Source organism: Camelus bactrianus, chromosome 15 (assembly GCF_048773025.1).
Source record: "Camelus bactrianus isolate YW-2024 breed Bactrian camel chromosome 15, ASM4877302v1, whole genome shotgun sequence".
Lineage (NCBI taxonomy): Eukaryota > Metazoa > Chordata > Mammalia > Artiodactyla > Camelidae > Camelus > Camelus bactrianus.
Genome location: NC_133553.1, coordinates 29,130,468 through 29,142,486, shown reverse-complemented (window position 1 = coordinate 29,142,486; position 12,019 = coordinate 29,130,468). Strand labels below are relative to the sequence as shown.

The window sequence follows — 12,019 nt, the reverse complement described above, 5'->3', positions numbered from 1 at the left end:
CACCCTGAAGTCATGTGTTCAGCCTCCTGTCCCCTGGACCAGAACCATGGGCTGCACCTGGGCCCTCTGCTGGCTCAGGGAAATCTTTTAAAAACAAATCCCACTCATTAAAAGTAACAGTGTGCATTCTCGCCGGTCGGAATGTCAGCACATTTTGGAGATCCCTAAGTCACCCAGCTGAGAACCCGTCTGAGAGGCGGTGAGTAAAAACTTACAGGGAGAAAAATTACTGCCAAATAGGATCCCTAGCAAATATAAATCCGCTCCACACACAAACACACACACACACACAGCTGGAAGATGCCTTTCTAACTCTTACCGAGAGGCAAGGAACCTGGGAGGCTTGTGCTTTCCCGAACATTTTCATATCAAGTATTCTCTCCCTGCGAGGTCCTTCAGATACTCTGACTTTTAAGGACAGTTTTCTCACTGGGTCTTGCGAAGGACACACAGCATTGCTTATGCTAAAAAAGGTGGCAAGGCCAGCAAAGAAACGGACAGAACAGATAGAACCAGAGAGAGCGATTCCCGATACCACCGTCCCTCCCCCAGCCCCCAGCCCTTCTCCCTGCTGAAGACCACAAACGCCTGGCACGTTCCCCCTCACTCTCTGTGCTGAGATCCTGTTGCTGAAATGTGATGCTTGGCCCACTGACCTGCCAGCTGCGCAGCACCCTGGCACCAGGGCCCCGCGAGCCCCCACCCTTGAGCCGCGAACATCTATCACCGTGACTAGGCAGCTGCAGCCCTGCGGTTCCCCGCGGCGCCTCTTCCGCGCAGCATCTCCAGCTCGCGCAGCCCCTCTGAGCACCAGCTTCTGCTCGGAGCCCAGGCAGGCCCAGCGGGCGCCTGTGCCACTGCGGTGTCGTCTGCCCTTGGGACGGCTCGGGTTTGGTGTAGTGGAAAGAGATGCAGATGAGGAGCCCGGCACTTGGTTTGGGCGGGCCCTGACACTCCCTCGCGGAGCTTGGAGCAGGTCACGAGTCGCCCCCTCTTTCTGGCATCAGCTTCCTTCTCTGCGAAATGGGAATACTCGGGGGCAACTCTACCCACCTCAAGAGGTGTCACGGGGGAAAGGAAATGCAGTATGGGGAAGGTGGAAGAGTGAAGCTTGCTAGTAAAAAAGTTCGTTATCATTACAGAGCAGGGCTAAAGGTGTCCAGGCAAACTCCCCAAAGAGGCACAAGGATTCCTCTGTGATAATCTCTGTATGAGATGGGTACTCACTTCAAGGTTCCTGTTCCCGCTTTGCTAACAGGAATTGTAGAATCACTACCAAGTCCAAGGGGTACAAACAGCAAATAACCACTTGGATGAGAAGCCTGTTGAAATACGTCTTTGCTGGGCACAAGGTCGGCCGGCAGCCTGGCCCATAAATCAGCACTCCCTCCTTAGCTCATTGGCTCTCTCAAGGAGACGGGCTCAGTTAGACTCGGACACTTCGCAGCTCCTACTACCCTCCCCTGCACACAGTAGGGATTTAGACAGTGCTTGTTGAACTGATTACCGCAAAGACAGCTGGAAGTGTGAGCAGGCAAAGCCCTACCCACTCAAATTGGAGACTGACTCCATAACGTGTGGCAAGGGGCCAAATCCGAATCAGACAGGACTTGAGGCTGTAGCAGGCGGGGCAGTTCATTCTGCAGCCTTGGCTGAAAGGGATTTCAGGGGGCGGGAGGGCTGAGAGAGGTCAGAATTAACATCCTTACTGTATTATGTTGCAGCAGTGATAAGACTAAAATTTTAGGATTTTCTTAATGAGACTCCTGCATTCACTGGTTTTCCTTATCAGCACTGGCAAGAACCACAGTTTTGCATTTCTGTCCTTTGCTTTAGAAAGGAGGAAGGATCATAGGAGGGATTTGAAAACTCACTCTGGAGAATAACTACACGCGTCCTTTCTGCTCTCCCTGAGGAACGCGGTCCTCTGCCCCCGGCCCTGCTCCAGAAGTGCTGCGCAGTTACCCACCTGCATCCAGGCAGTAAGCTTGCCCTGTTCAGAGTCCGCTGAACAAAATGCGGATTGGGGCTGGGGAAGGAACCAGTGGAAGTCAGAATGCCGGGCAGTTTGAAATGCCTCTGCCCTCCTTCTCCTGCCCCAGGCTTTTTTCCCACCAAAGGTCCATAACCACCCCCGAGGGGCAGGGACACAGGTTCTGACCCTGGGCTCTGCAGAGACAGTTGCTATGGGGGCAGCTCTTTGAAGACGGCGATCAGGGCAACTGCAAAGTCAAGGCCATAGCACAAGTCCTCGCGTCTACGTGGCACTTGCTGCCTCTCTGGGGTGGAGTTTACTCTCTGTGCAAACTCTGTCAGGTACTGGGGGCACAGCCACACCGCCATTTGACAGATGTGCAGCCTGGCCCTTAGAGATGGTAGATGACTTGGCATCTCCTAGAGAGAGCTGACACAGGAGTCAGGAATAGAAGCTGGAGGTTAGGGGGGGAAGGGTAGAGCTCAGTGGCAGAGCACATGCTTAGCATGCACAAGGCCCTGGGTGCAATCTCTAGTAACTCCACTGAAAAAAAAAAAAAGATTAAAAAAACCCCCTAAAAAACAAAAACAAAGACAAAAACAAAAACAAAAACACTAGAAGGTAGGGGTCCAGAATTAGGGCTGGGGTTGAGGAGACCAAACCACCTCCTCAGGGTCTGGGCCTTGGGTTCCTCCTCTTGCGCTCCAGGGCCTTGGATCCCCTGAGGGCCACCAGCCCACTCTGTGGGGAGAAAGCCTGAAACGGCTGCCTCACCTTCCCACCTCACCCACTTGGATGACTATCCAACCCTGCAAAAAAGTGTCTTTTTCTTTTTTTCTGATCAGATTACCAGGAGGTGAAAGTTCTCCAGTCTGCCCAGAAATAAGGAAGAGCTGTCCTTCCTTTACCCCAAAGAGAGCCATAAGTCAAGGAGCAGTCAGATCTGTAGAACAAGCAAACCAGGTGGCATCGTGGTGCAGAAGCTCCTTGATCATGGGAAAGCCTCGGCACCCTTGTTTGTGGTCTGTGAGTGCTTCCTTTGCACACGGTTCTAACGTGCAGTCCACAGCAGGTGAGCGGGTGCTGTTGCTTCGGGCAAGACAAGGACTGTAGCAAATTTCATGGATGAGAGTGAGAGGAGAGGCAGAAAGACGACGGGAAACGGGGGCACAAGCTCAGAGAGCACAGCAGCCTTTGGTCACTCAGTTCAGGGACAAACCTCCCACCTGCCACCACGGCCCCAACCCTGCAGCATCAGGGCATCGCTGCTCTGGAATTCCGTAGAGCCTGTGTCTTGGCTCGGACATTTACCATCTGCGTGTTCTTGAGCTTGAATTCTTGGAGCCCCTGTTCCTTCCTAGGCAGTGGGGGTACAAGTGGCTCCCACGCTCAGCTGTGGGGAGGAGACTGCGGTCAAGTGCTTGGGGGACAGGGCCTGGGTGGCGCAGAGGCTGTGCCTCTCCACCCATCATGCCTTGGAAGAGGGGTGTGTGTGAGCTGTCCCTTCAGAAGGATTTACCCAACTTGGTTAAAATAAAAGAAAGTTAGGGTTTACTGGGGGTAAACCTGGCAGAGAGAAGAAGACTCAGGGGAGAAGCTAGAGGAAGTGTGGGTGGGCATGAGGAAAGGCGCTGCCGGCAGACCCCATCACCTACGGAACCCCTGTGGGTGCCAGGCACCGGAAAGGGTGCTTGACGTGTTACCTAATTCCATCCTCCGGACTGGGCTGTAGTTCTTACAAAACTCCGTTTTACAGATGAAAGATCTTACACAGGGGTGAAGACACGTTCCTAGGATTACAAAGCTCATCAGGGGGATTCGAATGCATAGATATCTGAGTCTGAAGGCAGTTTCTTAACCCCCACATCACAAAGGGAGGAAGCGAGGGAGGTGCTTCGCAGCTACTCCACGGGGAGGCATTTGCAGATGTCTGGGAGGAGGCGGACAAGAACAGCGGCCGCCCTGAGGGCCTGGGCAGACTGGATGCCGGGAAAAGGGGCCATAGGGGTAGGCTGCACCAACAGCATCAGTGTACCACGGAGAAGGCCTGATCCTGAACCCTCCTGTGAGGTCCGAGTGTCAGTCCTAGGGGAAGCAAGTCTACCTGGAAACTCCCAGCACACAAACCTCACCTCCAAGTCTGCTGTGTGGGAGCTCCTTCCCTTTCTTCTGCAGGTCGGGCCAGCTAGGAGGCCTCGGGCCCACAGCCTCCTCCTTTGGGATTGCCAAAGGGTGGGTCCTCTTGTGGGGGCGCCCTGCGTCAGCCCCCTCACCCATCACTCCCTATACCCACCCTGACCCAGCTTCCTTGTCCCAGATGGCTGGCAGGAAGGAGGGACAGAGGACACAGGACCCTCCATCATAAACCCTTCTACTTCTCATTGTCTGGTTTGTGTATCCAGCAAAGAAACACACCTACCAAACAAACAAATGGTGGTGGGAGGGAGCCAGGTCTTTGTAAACTGTGGGTAGTAATCAGAATTTGTATCCAGAGAAAAATGACAATTGTGGAAACCCTACATGCAGCCTGAACTCTGGTTTATGATAATGTAACATGTCCAGCAATACTATTCAGGGAGGCAAGAGAGATGAAAATGAACTGAACTTTATTTGGGGATCTCATTACTATGAGAATGGTTCCTTTTGCTAAAGTATAGAAATATCTAGAACGAGGATATGTGTTGTCCTAAGGAAAAAAATGTGTGAAAAAGTGACCTTACAGCATGGGGAAACTTTTATGTGCTAGAATACAGAAGTTTGTTTCCCGCTAACGAGTCGGGGTATGTAAATAGTCCACTGAAAGAAAAGACTCGTGTAATTCATCACTGGCATCTACCCTTCCCAGTGCGCTTTGGCGGTCTCACAGTCTTGGGACCCAGGGAACAGGAGTCAGGGCAGTGGCCTGGCCTTGACCTCCAGCAAGGGGTGAGGGGTATGCCAGTGAGTCTACAACTTGGATTCCACCACAAGCAAACAGGCGTCCTTTGTCCTCCCTTTCCCTGTCGCCCACATCCAAGGCTTTGTTTTTGTTTTAAGTGGTCAATGAATCAGACAGAGAAAGCCAGCCTGAAAGGCTCCCGGAGGCTCCTCTCCCTCCAGCCCTCCTATTGCACAGATTAGGAAACTGAGGTCCTAGAAGGCACAGGCGCTTGCCCTGGATCTCATGAAACTGCAGAGGCTAACCTTGAGAAAATTACCACAATACACACCCCTACCCAATACTCCATTTCCAGAGTGTGTTTGACCCAGGGCTTCACCCTCCCCTGGAGTGGCCACTGATTCCCTTCAAGGAAACACAGAGGTCTTCAGCTCCATCCTGCAACCCCTGTGTCTCCTTTACCTGGCTTCTCCCTTGGGAAGGTGATACTGAGAGGTGGTTTATGCAGACACCCTCTCTGCTGACAGCCTTCGGTCAGGGTGACACCCCAAGCCCAGTCCTGTCGCAGGGCTGGCTGTGACAGCTGGGCACAGACAGGGCCTGGTGGGGGGCTGAGAGGTGTCCCAGGCTTTATATAGGCCAGAGGGTGCCAAGGTGTGTGACCCAGCACTCCAGGAGGGCTGCGCTGGGGGCTGGGCCTGGGGACGGGCCACACTGGGATGGAGGAGACGCACGGATGTGGTGGAATCCCATCAGGAGAGAAACAGAAACCACGAGAGTCTGGTATCCTCTCGTGGTCTGCATGTGGAAGAGATGTGAGAAGAACTTGGAAAGGCTGATGATTTCAAATTGAGTATATATTGAGTCCTTTTAAAAAATTTCTGTCAAATTGCTTATATTGCTGAGTTTAAAGAAAAGAGAAGTCTGCAGATGGTAGACCCCTGGACCAAAAGAGAGAGACTAAGAAAGGGCACTACTCACCCTGGCCCCTGGACACGGGGCAGGGAAGCACACCCAGGACACTCTGCATGCGTCCTCCCTGTGGACCTTGCAGCCTCAGTGCCATGAGGCAGCTGAAATCGGGCCAAGCCTGCACCCTCTCCCGGACAGGCAGAGGCCTGTCAGCCACCAGCCTACCCTAGCCCACTCTGCCACTCGTTCCCTAAAGCCCTACTGTCCACTGTCCTCAGAGCCACAGGTGTGGATGCTCAGGGGTTGGGGGAGTTGGCTCTGCACCCAGGCCCTACTGCCCCAGCCCAGATCAGACCCCAAGGGCCTTGGAAGCAGGGGTTCTGTGCACTAATTCCTCCTCAGCCTCCCCAGGGTCCAGACCAGGCTCCTGGTGGATTTGCTGATTGGCCAGCTGGCTTGAGGGTCCACTCTCAGACCCTGACTTGTAAGAAGCTTGAATTCCAAAAAGCCAACCAGCTGTTCATAACTCTGACTGTACTTCCCTGCAGAGTCAAAGCCATCAGTGATCATGGGCCTGTCCGGTTCTACCACAGAGGCTGTTATCTAGCTAGCTTGCTGAGCGATGGTGCCAAAGCCGAAATCTGCCCCTGGGGGCGCAGGGAGTGCAAGGTCGGTGGGAGGAGGAAGAGAGGGAAGGGGTCCGCTTTGTTTCTGGGTGCAGGCAGTGAGTTTGGCCAATTTAGCATTCTTGTGTGTGAGTGTGTGTGTGTGTGTGTGTGTGTATGTGTGTGTGAGTGAACTAAGGGGAGACGTTGAAATCAGCAAATCTGGAAGCTGACACTTGGGCCTGTTAAGTGCACTTACTGGGCTGCATGGAAGGTGTTGTGTGACCAGTGGCTCCCAGTTGGCCAGCAGGCCCACAGCCCCAGAGATGAGGATCTCCTGGAAGTGGGTGCTGCCTTCTCTTCCCACTTCCTCTACTGCTCTGCTACCAGGCTGGACAGGGCAGGAGGGATCCATACGCTACCCTGAAGCTCAGATCTAGGCGCCTCAGAGTTATGTTAAGTGAACTAAGATAGAGAAAGACAAATACTATGTGATGTCCCTTATATGTGGAATCTTAAAAAATGCAACAAACTAGTGAATATAACAAAAAAGAAGCAGACTGACAGATTTAGAGAACAAACTAGTGGCTACCAATGGGGGGGCAGAGGCAATATAGGGATAGAGGATTAAGAGGTACAAACTACTATGTAGAACATAAATCAGCTACAAGGCTATGTTGTACAACACGGGGAATATAGCCAATATTTTATAATGACTATAAATGGAGTATAACCTTTAAAAATTGTGAATCACTGTACTGTGTACACTGGTAACATATATAATATTGTACATCAATATAATTCAATAAGAATTTAAAAAATAAAAGCATTAGGGGTGATGGGGGGGGACCCTGTTGTCCAGCACCATGTCTATTAAGGCCAGGGCTTGGGCAATCAGACCAGAGTTCATAGTGTGAGAATTGCAATTGATCATTTACTTCTTCAATAAAGCATGCTTGACAGTCCTATCCTCTGCAGGCGATAAGCATCAATCCCCACGTGAGGCTAGGCCACCCCTGAGCTCGCTCACGGGCTCACTCATGGAGCCTCCAGGAGGAACATCTGCTCTGTGTGCAGACACTGCCAGGGCTGCAACTCCTCAGGCCGAGTCCCTGCCTGGAGTGAGTGCCAGGCCCTCAAGGGAGACAGGCTGGCCTGGCGCCAGACCCACGGGCTGTGCAAGGACCTGTCCCCAGCTGTGTAGGGGTGTGGCTCAAGTTCATCCATGAACTTGCTGTAACATGCAGTCATGTACCATCAGGGCTTAATGAGCTCTCTGCCCTCCATGTGCTCCTTGAGCTTCAGTGCAAGTTCAATGTAGATCGACATGTACGGAACCCCTTCTATGGGCCAGATGTGCCGGGCACTGGGACGGTAAGACGGATAATGCCGTGTTTCTGCCTTTAAGGGGAGACACTCATAGTTTATTATCATTGTGATAAGAGTTATCGCAGAGGAAAACACAAAGATCTGAGGGGCTCCAAAAGCCCACAGGCATGGCTGGAAAAGGCTTCCTAGAGGAGATGATGCTGGAGCCGTCTCCAAAGGAGGGAAGCCAGGTGAGGAGGGGGACAAGGACATTTGAGGCAGAGAAAACCTCCTTACCAGTGAAACCAGAGGCAGGAGGCTGCGTAGGGTGGTCAGGAGCAGAGCGGGGCTTGGGGTAAATGGAGCATGTCTGGCTGCGGGGGGCAGAGACCAAGACGTGACCCCAAACCCCAACTAGGTCATGGAGCGCCGGGCTGGTGAGGCTCCTGCTGAGGGTCCTTGGAAGAGAGACAATGTGGAGAAATAGCCAGGAGGTAATGTTGGTTAAGACTTGGCAATTGACCAGCTACTGAGCTCATTCAGGAGAGCCCTGTGTGTGCCGAGCTAGCACTGGTATGGAGGGGAGGAGAGGTGTCTGGGATGAATCCCAGTTTTTAGGCTTAAGAGACTGGGGGATGGCAGTGAAATTCTACTGAGATTGTGAATATTGGAGGAGGAACAAGCCCAGGGGAGACTCTGATGGAAGTGGAGGAACGTGAAGGCTGGGCGGGTTCTACGCAGGTGAGGTGGGCAGGAAGGAGCCTTGCGGGTGGGGGAGCCAACGGAGCAAATGCAGTGAGGACAGAAGGAGCCTGTCTATTCCAATGAAGAAGAAACGCAGCCCTCTTCCGGGCCCAGATGTTTGGATTAGGAGAAAGAGAGCCCACCCACCAAGCCCCAGACACAGCCTCTCTTCCCACAGTGCCTCAAAGAAATCAAGAGACATGTGACCCACTGGCTGACAGGGGCTGCACATCTTGTGTGTCAAGATCCAGCCTCCGTGGCCAAGTAGCTCCTTTTCCGATTTTGCAGGCAGAGGCGCCAGGAATTCTGCCGTCGACTGTCCTTGGACCCCGCTGTCAGCCCTCGCTGAGGAAGCCGAGTGGGCACTTGTCAGGATGGGTGAGACTGAGGGAAGAAATCTGCAGGGGCGTTTAAGGCAATTTCCAGGGAAAACCATCTGTCCAGCTTCCTGTGGGGCTGTGGCTGCCTACCCACCCCACGTTCTGCTCCTGGAGGCCACTTAAGGGCTCTGATCCCGGGCACTGTGGCTACGAGGTTCCTGCTGCTTGTGTCCCTCTGCTCAGGTCTCTGAAGGAGCCTGGAAGATTCCAAGAGATGGAAAAGTGGGAAGCATGGTGCACCAACAGCTTCTTAGATGAAAAACAGGCGATTGCATTTCACGCTCCTCTGAGGCTCCCCAACCCCACTCCCTGGCAGCATAATTACAGATGCCTCACTCCTTACAAACCCTTCCTACGCGCTGCATAAAGGAATACAATTTCTGGCTGTCCAAATTACAAGAGACCATAATGCACAAAAGCAATAAACACAGGTTCTAACAGCAATCAGATACCACTTATCGTAAACAATGGTTTTTGTGATTTATTGCGTTTGAAGCAGGTTCGGCATTACTTCTTAGAAGATTTGGTTATTCTTGTTTTCAAGCAGAGTTGCCGGCAGTCAGCTGACGTCAGAAAAAATTGCTCAAGCGCAGTAGATTTTAAAAATAGGGCCAATGTTGTGTTAAAATAATAATAACAGAAAAATTGGGGTAGCTGTACACTGATGTGAAAGTCTAAAGACAGGGCCATTTGGAGTTTACAGGCTCCCCTGCCAAAGCCCATACGTTCTTAGTAGTGGGTCTTGCCTTCTCACTTCCTGATACCCAGCACTTCCAACCCCTCCCGCTGTCCTCCTGTCCCCTGAGTGACGTGGGAGGGAGGAGGAGACTAGTAGCCAGATTGTGACAAGGGACAGTCCGGATTAACACATCAGGCTGTTCATCTTCCCCGCTCAGGCCTCATTTAGCACTGGTAGTCAGATACTGGGAAAGGGCAGAAAAGTCAAGTTCAAACGGCATATTTGAGCCAAGAGGTCTGCAGTGATGATCCACTAGGACATTGGCCTTGTTCTGGACAGAGTGGTCCCTTCTCTCCTGGACTCTGTCCTGTCCATGCTGCAGGGAAGGTGCTGTGGACACTGTCAAGGAACAGAGGCCAGCAGCAGGGGATGGGCTTAGAAAGTGAGGAGGATGCCCAGATGGAGCAGGAGTTTTCCATCTGGGTTCGGAGACATCCTAGGATTCCATGTGGGATTTTCAGGGGCTCTGGAAGGAGGGCACCCCCACTTTAACCAGGGAGCTCTGCTTTTATTGTCTCTAGTGGGTTTCTGTAAGATTGTTTGCAAAAAAAATTGTATTAGAGAATTAATCCACAAATAGGAGTCAACGATTCTGCCTCTTTCCTCCTTCTCCTCGAATTCAATATTTCACCATGACTTTAAAGCACAGGCACAGGGAAGAACTCGCCCCACACAGTGTCCCAGGGAGACCCTTGGAGAAGTATTGTGCTCTCGTAGCTGCCCTCTGCCCATATGGGGACCATCACATGTGGAGCCCCCAAGGGTGAGTGGCAGGAGACTGCAACGAGCCACCTTGGCCCTACCCACGGCCCACGCACATGGACTTGGTTCTAAGGGAAACTGAGAGTGAACAGTGTGCATCAGGGCCACTGCCTCACAGGAAGCAGAGCCCCCACTGCATGGACAGAAAAGCCATCTAAGCAGGATGCCTGTTCCTAGAATCTCCAGGAACTGGAATATTAACCAACACACAACTACTTTGGGATCGAAGGAGTATGTGCACACATGTAAACACACACACACACACACACACACACACACACACACACACACACACACGGCCCATGGCCCTGCCCCTTGCAGGAAGGCTGAGACCTGCACTGGCTGATGCTTCATTTCACTCCAGGGGGGCGAAGCTCTCTTGCTTTAGCTTGGAGCAGAGAGCAGAAAAATCACTGAGCTATATAGATCACGATAAGGAAATGGATTTGTTAGTGAGTAGCCAGTCCCTAGAGAACAACCATGATACCTTGTTTGAAGGAAATCTCAGAACATCACTCACCCAGGTGGAAAAAAATGTATTGATTGCTAACATTTATTGCATACGTATATTCCAGGCACTATTTGAAACTCCTTTCGTAATTAACCTATTTAACGTTCACCACAGAACTATGGCAGAGGTAGTATTATTCCCCTGATCTTCCCGACAAGGAATCCGAGGCATAGGGAGGAGGGTGACCTACCAGGGGACCCAGCCAGTAAGTGTGAACACAGTTCCAAGCCCACAGGACTCACTGTGCTTCCTGTCACTTCCAGGCATGTTTTTTCCGCTGAGAGGCCTGACATAGTTCTACTGTCAACTGCTCGTTGGCTGGGATCAGTTCACAGGCAGGAAGATAGGATGAATGTCACTTAAAGCAACCACATCAACACCCATCTGCTGGAATCAGAAGCACCAAGCCCATCCTGTCTGGTGTTCACCCGCTGAGCCTCCCCGCCAGCCACATACCTCCCTCCAGAGAGATGAAGCTGCCCCAGCCACAAACCACACAGAACACCCCAAGCCTTGAAGTTAGCAGATCTCTGCTGAGTGTTGATGTGTCGGGCATGGATATCACAACCCAAGACCGCAAACAGGAATTCCCGAAAACACACCAAATTTGCTTTTTGATAAAGACAAAAGTGATACACGGCTCAAGCATACGCTTAACAGTGAGGTTTGTTTTTATACAGATCCTCACATCTTCCAGTATCCTTGCCCTTTCATATTTCTGATCCTCAGACTTGAATTATTTCTGTGTGGAGGAAGATGTGAGAAACACCACCCTCTGGGACTGCTTCCCGACTCTCCTCAGTTTGGGGGAACCTCCTGCCTTCTCCAAGTCACCCCGACACTTTGGTCTGTGCTGTTCAATTGGCCACTTGATTACAAGTATATTGCATTTTATTTTCTCTGATTATTTCAAATAGGTCTTGTTTCTGTGGCGAGGGAGCTCCTTGAAGGTGAGCTGTGTCATCCTCAGGGCCACCCTTCCCTTCCTGCACACACACACACACACACACACACACACACACACACACACACACACACAGCTGAACTTCAGAGGGGACCAGAATCACCTGGGGAGCTGATTTAGTTTATTTTAATACCAAATCCTGAGCCACACCACTAGAGATTCTGATTCAGTGGCTCTGGCGTGAGGTTCAGGAACTCACATTTTTTATCAAGTGTCCTAGGTGCTTGATGCTGGCTGTCAG

The 12,019-nt window shown here is 51.8% G+C and overlaps 1 protein-coding gene across 5 annotated transcripts in view; it reads right to left on the bottom strand.

The window, feature by feature from the left end:
- KLHL29 (kelch like family member 29) overlaps nucleotides 1–12,019 on the bottom strand; it is a 295,226-nt gene that overhangs the window by 166,701 nt on the left and 116,506 nt on the right. The window contains exon 1 of one of the 5 annotated variants that reach the window (XM_074341724.1): nucleotides 1,228–1,352. The exons of 3 other annotated variants lie outside the window; for them this stretch is intronic. The gene's annotated coding sequence lies outside the window, so the exon portion shown is untranslated. Of the gene's footprint in view, nucleotides 1–656; nucleotides 772–1,227; nucleotides 1,353–12,019 lie in introns of those variants that run through there. One more of the 5 variants, XM_010948602.3, reaches the window with a different exon arrangement.